Here is a 9,480-nt window from a genome sequence, read left to right as displayed (position 1 = left end):
GGGGGGGGGGGGGTGTTGAAAAGCATGGGAGGAATGGAGGAACTTGAGATAAAGCAAAGGGGAGGAAGGGGAGGGGGAGGGCAAGGGGATAGGAATGGTGGTGAAATGAGATAAACATCATTACCCTAAGTACATGTATTGAAGACACAAATGGTGTGAAAATACTTTGTTGTACAATCAGTGACTGGAAAAAAAAATGTGTTCTATATGTGTAATATGAAAAGAATTGGGGCTGAGGATGTGGCTCAAGCGGTAGCGCGCTCATCTGACATGCGTGCGGCCCGGGTTCGATCCTCAGCACCACATACAAACAAAGATGTTGTGTCTGCCGAAAAGCTAAAAAAAAAATAAATATTAAAAAAAAAATTCTCTCTCTCTCTCTCTCTCTCCACTCTCTCTTTAAAAAAAAAAAAAAGAATTACATTCTGCCATCATGTATAATAAATTAGAATTAAAAAGTAATTTTTAAAAAATCTCCTTTAACAGAACAACATTTTGGTCTTCCTTCCCTCTCTTTCCAATTTATGTCCACAACAGGCTATGTAGCCTCTTGACAAGTACCGTTCTAGGTTTCTAAGTTGCACAGCCCCCACCTCCACCCTCGCCCCCAAAGTTAGGTGTCTTATTTTGAAAAGCTACAAAGCCATTAGCAGTAGCCAGACAATTCATAAACTAGACTTTCAGCCCTCTGATTAAAATCTTAATAACATTTCAGTAGTTTGATGTTAATCTGGACTAATAGTCTCAGCTCTTAAGAACAAACTGGTTTAAACTAGAGTTAGCAAGAACCAAAGGATCTAGCTGTCATCTTGGGTCCTTAGTTTATGGGAAAACTATGATATATTCAATGTGGCCAGACTTATTTAAACTAAATTCCATGGATAATCTCCTCTAGTTTCTAAAAGAGCTAGAAGCTTTTCTAACTTCTTTAAAAGACAAAATCAAAAAACCTTTACTCTAACAGATTTTTACCCTCTCATGATGATTACTTCTCTTTAAAATTTACTGACTTTAGGATTAATAGACTGATACTGTTTTGCTTTTGTATGCCTTCAGACAAGTTAAAAATACATACATTACACCCACACCCCACATACATATAGCCTAATTATGACAAGTGACTCTTAGTCTGTGTATCCTGTTTATGTCAATGCACACATCATCTGAGGGAATATCTCCAAAATTAAGATAGATCCTATATTCTGCCCTTCCTCCCATCTCATGGAACTGGCAACAACATTTAACTAGAATCTGAAGTCAGAAGCCAGAGAATCATCTTAAGACTCTAACATCTCCCTCCCTTAATTCTTCATAGAAGAAACCACCCAAGCCTACTCATTTACAACTCCTAAATATCTCCTGAATCTATCTACTTCTCCATTACCGTTCTAGTCTAAGCCATCAACATCTTTCAATGGTATCTTTTTAAAATTTGTTATTTTTAATTATACATGACAGTAGAGTATATATTGACATCTTTATACAAATGCGAAGTACATCTTATTCTAATCAGAATCCCAGCCTTGTGGTTGTACATGATGTGGGATTCACCACAATGTATTTATATGCGTACATAGGAAAATTAAGTCAGATTCATTCCACTGTCTTTCCTATTTCTGTTCCCCTGCCTTCCTTTCATTTCCCTTTGTCTAATCTATTAATATTCTATTCTTCCCCTCCCCTCCTTGTGTGTTAGCATCCACATATCAGAGAACTGACCTTTGATTTTTGGGGGGATTGACTTATTTCATTTAGCATAATAATCTCCACATCCATCCATTTATCAGCAAATGTCATAGTCATTTTTTATGGCTGAGTGATATTTCACTTTCTAAAATCATTTTGTCCCACATTTTCTTTATCCATTCATCTGCTAAAGGCACCTAGTTTGGTTCCATAGTTTAGCTATTGTGAGTTGAGCTGCTATATTGATGTGGCTCTGCATCACTGTAATATATTTAGCAGACTTAAAAAAAAGCCACTAGAAAACTTCTAGAACTCAAATGAATTCAGCAAAGTAGCAGGATTTAAAATCAACACCCATAAATCAATTGTGTTCCTATACACCAATAATGAATCAGCTGAAGGAGAAAGAGGGAAAATTATCTCATTCATAATAACCTCAAAAACAAACAAACAAAAAACCAAAACCAGGCATCAATCTAACAAATGAGGTAGAAGATCCCTTCAATGAAAACTACAGAATGCTAAAGAAAGAAACTGAAGAAGACCTTAGAAGACGGAAAGATCACCTATGTTCTTGGCTAGGTAGAATTAATATTATCAAAATGGCCATACTACCAAAATGCTACACAGTTATAATGCAATTCCTATTAAAATTCCAATGATTTTATTCATAGAAATTAAAAAAGCAATCATGAAATTCATTTGGGAAAAACAAGAGGCCCAGAATAGCCAAAGAAATAGTGAGAAAAGTAAAATTGGAAGCCATCACAATACCAGGCCTTAAATTATACTACAGAGCTGTAATAACCAAAATGGCATGGTTTTGGCACCAAAACAGGATTGAAGACCAGGGATACAGAATAGAAAACACAGAGACAAACCCACATAAATACAGTTATCTCATACTAGACAAAGGCACCAGAAATATCCATTGGAGAAAAGATAGCCTCTTCAACAAATTGTGTTGGGAAAACTGAAAATCCATAAGTAGAACAATGAAATTTAACCCCTATCTGTCACCCTGCACAAAACTCAAAGTCGATCAAAGACCTAGGCATAAGACCAGAAACCCTATGTTTACAAAAGAAAATGTAGGCCCAAATCTCCATCGAGTCAGCTTAGAAACTGACTTCCTCAATAAGACTCAAACTACAAGAAATAAAATCAAGAATCAATAAACAGGGTGGTATCAAACTAAAAGCTTTTTTGCAGCAAAGGAAACAATTCAAGAAATATGAAGAGAGAGCCTACAAAATGGGAGAAAATCTTTCCTTGCCTGCACCTCAGAGAAAAGTGAAACAGGAGGCATCACAATACCAGACCTTAAATTATACTACAGAGCTATAATAACAAAACCAGCATGGTATTGGTACCAAGGCAGACATGAAGACCAATGAGCAAAATAGAAGACACAGAGACAGGATATATGAAGAACACAAAAAACTTCTCTCTCTCTCACACGCCAACAAATAACCCAATCAATAAATGGACAAAAGAATGAACAGACTCTTCACAGAAGACATATGAAAAGTCAATATGTGAAAATATGTTCAACATCTCTGGCAATTAGAGAAAAGCAAATTATTATGCTGAAATTTCATCTCACTCCAGTCAGAATGGCAACAATCAAGAATACAAGTAACAGTTAATGTTGGCAAGGATGTGGGGAAAAGGGTATACTCATACATGGCTGGAGGGACTGCAAATTGGTGCAACCATTCTGGAAAGCAGTATGAAGATTCCTCAGAAAACATGCAATGGAACTACCATTTGACCCAGACATCCCACTCCTTAGTATATACATAAGGACTTAAAAATTCTGACAATGTCACTTCCTTTCCTAAACACTTGAGTGGTCCCCTCTTGCCATTATAATTATTGTAGTTAGCATTTTTGCTACTGTAACTAAAAGACTTGACCAGAAAAATTACAGAGGAAGAAAGGTTTATTTTATCTTAAGCCATACTCCTTCTTTCCTGTTCCTGTAGAGCATTCTTTATCTCTCAGTTTTTCAAATATTCCAGCCTAACTCAACATGGAGTAGAATGATCATAGCATATGAGAAACTGTTCCATGGTATATTTCCTCAGAAATGCCTAGTCATCTCTGAACTCAATATAAGCACTACTTCCTCAAGGAAATCCTTTAGATTACCCATACAAGGCATTTAATAAATACTTGTTCAATAAATGAATGTCTTATTCACTGTATACCACAGCCACTAACAAAATGCCTGCCACATAATACACAATTTGGATTCGTTGAATTTAACTTAATGGATATTGATGAACATACGAAATTTAAGAATATTCGTTTTCTTAGGCATTAATGGATTTAAAATTGCTATAACATCTATTTATGGGAAGCAAGAGTGATTCCATGCACAGTAGAAACATTAAGCACCTCTGTCAATACACAGATATTTGAATTTTACAAACTATCCCAGAAGATAGATAAATTTTCATCCTTACTCATGATTTTACCTGGTCCTGATAGGACTCTAAAAGGCCTCTCAAGTCATATTTCCTGCTCAGAACACAAAATTGCAAACTTTTATTTGCAGAGATAACATTGGTTTGACTCCCCAAAGCACATTCTCAAAAGCTTTTTGTAAAAACAAGAGGAGAATACATGAAGCTGACAAAGTTTGTTATCAGTAATTAAGTATTTTTTAAAATATTCTTTTAGATGTGATGCTAACGATAAAACCTGGTGCCTTACAAGTGCTAGGCAAGTACTCTACCACTGAGCTACAACCCCAGCCCTAATTAAGTTTATTTTATAATTTGGCTTATCACTGAAATTACACAGGAACTAGATTCTTCACACCTATGGGAGTGACTGTTCACAAGTGTGAACTAGCAACAAAGTTATTTGGAGAGAGGCTTGTTTCTTATACTACATTTATACAGTTTTACCAGTAATGGTGTCTCATAGTCACTTACAGGGCATAGATTAACATGTTAACATTACAGCAAATTAGTACAATACTAGTACAATAATATGTATGAGACACATTTATCTGTTTTAGACTAATCATAAAATGTCAATTTTTTAAAAAAATTGACAAAACAAGTTTTCTGAATAGTAAAGCATTATCTTAGCTCCAACAAAATGCTCATGGGATAGTGTATCTGCATGCTATTTGGCCATTAAAATTGTCAACAGGGTAGGTATATTGTGGAAAACTTAGTTAAAACTATCAAAATAGGCAAGTAAGAACCTAAAAACAAATCCCAAATTTTCTTTTGTTTAGAACTTGGATGTGGCTCAGTAGTAAAGTGGTTTCTGAGCATAGGCAAGGCCCTAAGTTGAATCCCTAGCCCCACCCCCCCACACACAGATTATTTACAGATGATTTGTGATACCATCTAAATACTTCCCCCCTCAAGCCTAAAATCTAGAGACTTTACCACAATGGTTGTTGGGTATGCTTACACTACAGATCTGCTAAGGGTAGAGCAGCTCTATTCCATGTGTCTTCATTCCAGGGACCCAGAATGAAGAAGTGATTCTAATTATTGAAAATCTGCTTATCTCATGGCAGAGGAAAAAGACAAATAAAGACTACTACATCTCTTAAGGTTTCTGGTCATCAGTGGCATGTGAATTTTTCATTTATACTTTATTGGTTAAAAGAAGTTACAGGATCAAGCATGATGATGAAGACAGGAGAGAATTATCCTATTGGAAGGCATGACAAATAAGTGGAAGCAATATTTGAATCATGGGTTAATAACGTGTGCATAGAAAATTTTGTATATAATTTTCATGATCTTATTTCTATGTAATATTGTATATGTTTACAGGCATATTTTTCCCTTCAGAAAAAAGAGCATAGATAGTATCACAGTTGATTTTCCTAGCTGATGATTACTGGGCAATGTAGATTGGCAAAATAATCTGAACTTTCTATCAGGCTATATTAAATTCTCTCTTTCCCTATAAAAATTTGAGAATGTGAATATAGTAAACCCACATTAAGCAGATACAACTGTGATTTCTAAGCAATGAAGATTATATTCTTTATAAATCCCATACAATCTGACCCTACTTCAAAAATTTGTGTTTAAATTAATGAGACCATGCTATGTTGACTCTATTTTACCTTCTTAATGATCATAGCTCAGACTCATTCCTGATTCTCAAATAGACACAAGCTACTAAATCAATTAAAACATTAATTTGAGAGCTCCCTATCAAATAAAGAAAACAAAATTATTAGAACGGTTCTTGGGAACCAACTGCCTCAGACCTAACTAGATAACTAGTTAAGATTTTAAGACAAGTAAAATTTGGTTAAACTAATACATGTAAAAATATTTTGCATTCAGGAATATGCTTTTAATTTCAATTCCAAGTGTTGGAAAATATATATTTTGAAGATGATGGTTAAGGAATGAAAATTATTCATACTAAAATTATCTTTCAAATATTTCAAATAGTACAGGCAGGCTCCTCTTACTGAACAAATTAAGTGATAATGTTTTATATAGGTACAACTCTCATTATCTCTTATTCTACATAGCTCAATAAGAAGCCTTACCAATCAAAATTCTTTATAACTTCTTCTACTTTAGGCAATTCAATGGGCTTTAAATCTTGTATTAGTCTGAGAGATGGTTCTTTACCATTAATTCTGACCAATGAGGGGGGGAAATGAGGTATTTTAGTCCTCATCATCAGTGTACATCTTTCATAAGGCCAGTAACTTCTAAAGAAGAATGTTACCCAAAAAAAAAAAAAAACATGTGAAAACAAACTTTTTTCTCTTTTCTCTTTTTTTTTTTTTTAAACCAGGAGTTGAACCCAGGGACGCTTAACCACTAAGGCACATCCCCAGCTCTTTTTATATCTTATTTAGAGACAGGGTCTCACTAAGTTGCTCAGGTAGGGCTGTTACTGAAAGCACTGTTCCCTACTCTCACTACTAAGTTAGGACTCATAAGATGGTGATTGTTAAATTATCATGTTTCCATTTTTACTTTGAACTCTAGGAATTGAGGTTCCTATATTTTTAACTATTATACAGATGTTTATGGTATAAATTTCTGTGTTCAAATTCCTTGTCTTCACCCTATCTGAATTTTCCCTTTCCCCTGATTTCTTCATTTAAAAGGAAAAAGCTATTGTTCTTTATATTTTACTTTTGTAAAATCACTTTTAAAAAAGAGAGACTGATAATGAAATATTCACTTTTATATGGAGAATTTTAGAAAGATGAACATTTGAAATAATCTACATTTTATATCTACACTTATATGAAAGCAGTTGGTAAAACCCAAAAGAAGGAAAAATCAATAAAAAAGGACAAGTATACCAAATTAGCAATAAAATATTACATGAACTGCACTGGAATATCTATACGAGGGAACACAGTTATATATTTTATCTCATTTTCTCTTTCAGAGTAGAGAATGCATGCAGAAATATCAATTAACATTAGAATTTCTATGAGGAAACCATAGTTAAGGGTTTTTCTTTTTTCATTTCACATTGCAGAGCAAAGAATGAAAGCAAAAGAAATACTAACTAAGTAGAACTGAACAGGTATTAAGGAAAGACATGCCAAGTCTAAGTAAGAGATCTGAAAATGTGCTGAAAAATAATGAGCAAACAAAAATGATCATAGGAAGTTTAGCAGGCTAGCTACAATACTACAGAAGCAATACAATTTCCCTTATACTTTACACTTTAATCGTCTCAGTACAAATCATAACAAATCTGAAAAGATCAGCTCAGAAAAGAGTAATTTCTTTTGCATCTTCAACTGTACTTTATCAAGAGAAAAAAAAAAAATCTCCCCAATACAACCAGCCTCAAAGCTATCAGTTAATGTAAGTGATTCACAATTTCACCTGGCTTTGTATGTTTAATAACACAGTAATGAAAACTCAAGGGAAAGAGCTAGTATGACAAGGAAGGCTATAATGCAGCCCCAATTTCTACCTTAATTTTGTGTTTATCAATTTGATATATTCAAATAATCTTTTTTTCCTAAAAACTAAAACTGAAACTGACAAGGAAAATTATAGTCTCTTCAGCAAAGTTCTTGCAGAGACATTAAAGATACCTAGTAAAGAGTAAACCGAAGCTGTAATACTCAGGAGCTTAAGTTCTCCTAAAAGATGGTCAAAGGATAAAAACTATTCAGTTCAGATAGGGAAAAAAATGTTTATCCTACAAATCTAAAAAAAGTACGAGCGCTGGCCAGTCTTACATACAGCCAAATTAAAATCCTGCAATAAGTTTTTAAAGTAAATCAAGCTCAGATAAAATAACTATATGCTAAGTAGTAATTATAAGGTATTGCTGTGGGTTCAAAGAAAATAATAGAAAAGGTCAGTTTAAAGAGGAAAAAATAGGGCAGTAGCACATTTTGTCTAGTGTGAGGCTTGGGTGCATTCTCCAGCATGGCAAAAAAAAAAAAAAATGGGGTGGGGAATTAAAATATACAAAATTAATAATTACTAATAATGGTAGTATATAATCAGAGAAACAGATTAAAGACGTTGGAGTGGATTTTTATTGGATTGACATTTGCTGGGTTGGCCACAACTAGCTACATGAGAGAAAATATTCTTTGTGAACTGCTCTCTTGACAGACCAAATAATTTCACAGGATATATTCATGCTAATTTGGAGCTGAAGTGGTTTTAGAAATGATTTACTACATTTTTTTAAAATCTAAAAACAATGTTAAGGGTATCATCAGCATTTTAACCAAGATAGAAAACATCAAGTACACTGCACATAGTATCTAAGGTTATGTTTTGCTTTATAAAACTTTTGACTTACTCTGGTGTTGAGAGCCAGAACTTGTCTGGACTATGTATCACTTGTATGCATTATGAACTCACTTGTATGCATTGTGAACTATCTGTTGGTGCAGCGATTTGTGGTAGTGTTGGGGTATTTTTGCTGATGGTGTCAAAGGTGGTACAATTTTTCCAAAAGGAGCCATCACTGAACTGCTTGCAGAACTTGCCTGGACTATGTATCACTTGTATGCATTGTGAAATGTCTGTTGGTACAGAGACTTGTGGTAGTGTTTGGGTATTTTTGCTGATGGTGTCATCGGTGGTACAATTTTTCCAAAAGGAGCCGTCAATTGGCTTGGTGTATCTTCCTCCCTTCTGCTTGTGATGGTCGTTCAGCTAAAATTTGGGGGCCAAAAGAGATGAGGCAAAGAACCTCACCCCCTGCTGGTACAAAGACCTATCCACAGGTGTGGCTGTATGCTGGACCGGTAGTCAATGACGGGTAAGATCCAATTGCAATGGTACTGACCTAAGACAGGAGGCTAACGCCTTGAGGTCAGCTCAAAGGATGATGGGTAAACACCATATGTAGTATTGGACAACCTAAGGCAGGCATGGTCCCTAAGCCACATGCTTGTTGTTTAAACAGAGAGGGGGAGATGTTAAGAGCCACAGCCCAAGGGGCCCCAGCAAACTTCCAGCTGCCAGCTGATGATTGGCTCACAGCGGCCTCAGCAAACTTCTAGCTGCCAACTGATTGGCTCCTCTGCTGTGATGCTCATTGGGCTGTTTCCCCGACCTTTCAGACCACGGAGCTGCTCATTGGGGGACTTTTTTGGCTCCGCCCACACGACCCAGCCAATCGGCCTCAAGAGCAGGAGGAGTAGGGAGAGGTTGAGAGGCTTGTGGGAAGCCGCTGGTGGCAGTTGGGCTCTGAGGGAATTCCTGAAGAGCTGTGTGGTGCGGTGTGTGTGTTCTAAAAATAAAGTTCATTTCTTTTTAACAAGTGGCTCCTGAATTGTGCCCAGCCAGA

At 35.5% G+C, this 9,480-nt stretch overlaps 1 protein-coding gene and 1 long non-coding RNA gene across 4 annotated transcripts in view; one reads left to right on the top strand and one right to left on the bottom strand.

Annotated features, from left to right (window-relative positions):
- Zfand3 (zinc finger AN1-type containing 3) overlaps positions 1-9,480 on the bottom strand; it is a 242,989-nt gene that overhangs the window by 98,785 nt on the left and 134,724 nt on the right. The window lies entirely within an intron of this gene.
- Positions 8,377-8,789, top strand: LOC125617438. Its single transcript, XR_007348438.1, has 2 exons — positions 8,377-8,587; positions 8,725-8,789. It is a non-coding gene; the product is annotated as an uncharacterized LOC125617438 (long non-coding RNA).

Source organism: Marmota marmota, unplaced genomic scaffold (genome assembly GCF_001458135.2).
Source record: "Marmota marmota marmota unplaced genomic scaffold, marMar, whole genome shotgun sequence".
Taxonomy (NCBI): Eukaryota; Metazoa; Chordata; class Mammalia; order Rodentia; family Sciuridae; genus Marmota; species Marmota marmota.
Note: the sequence above shows the minus strand (reverse complement) of the source record. Positions and strands in the feature narration are given on the sequence as shown.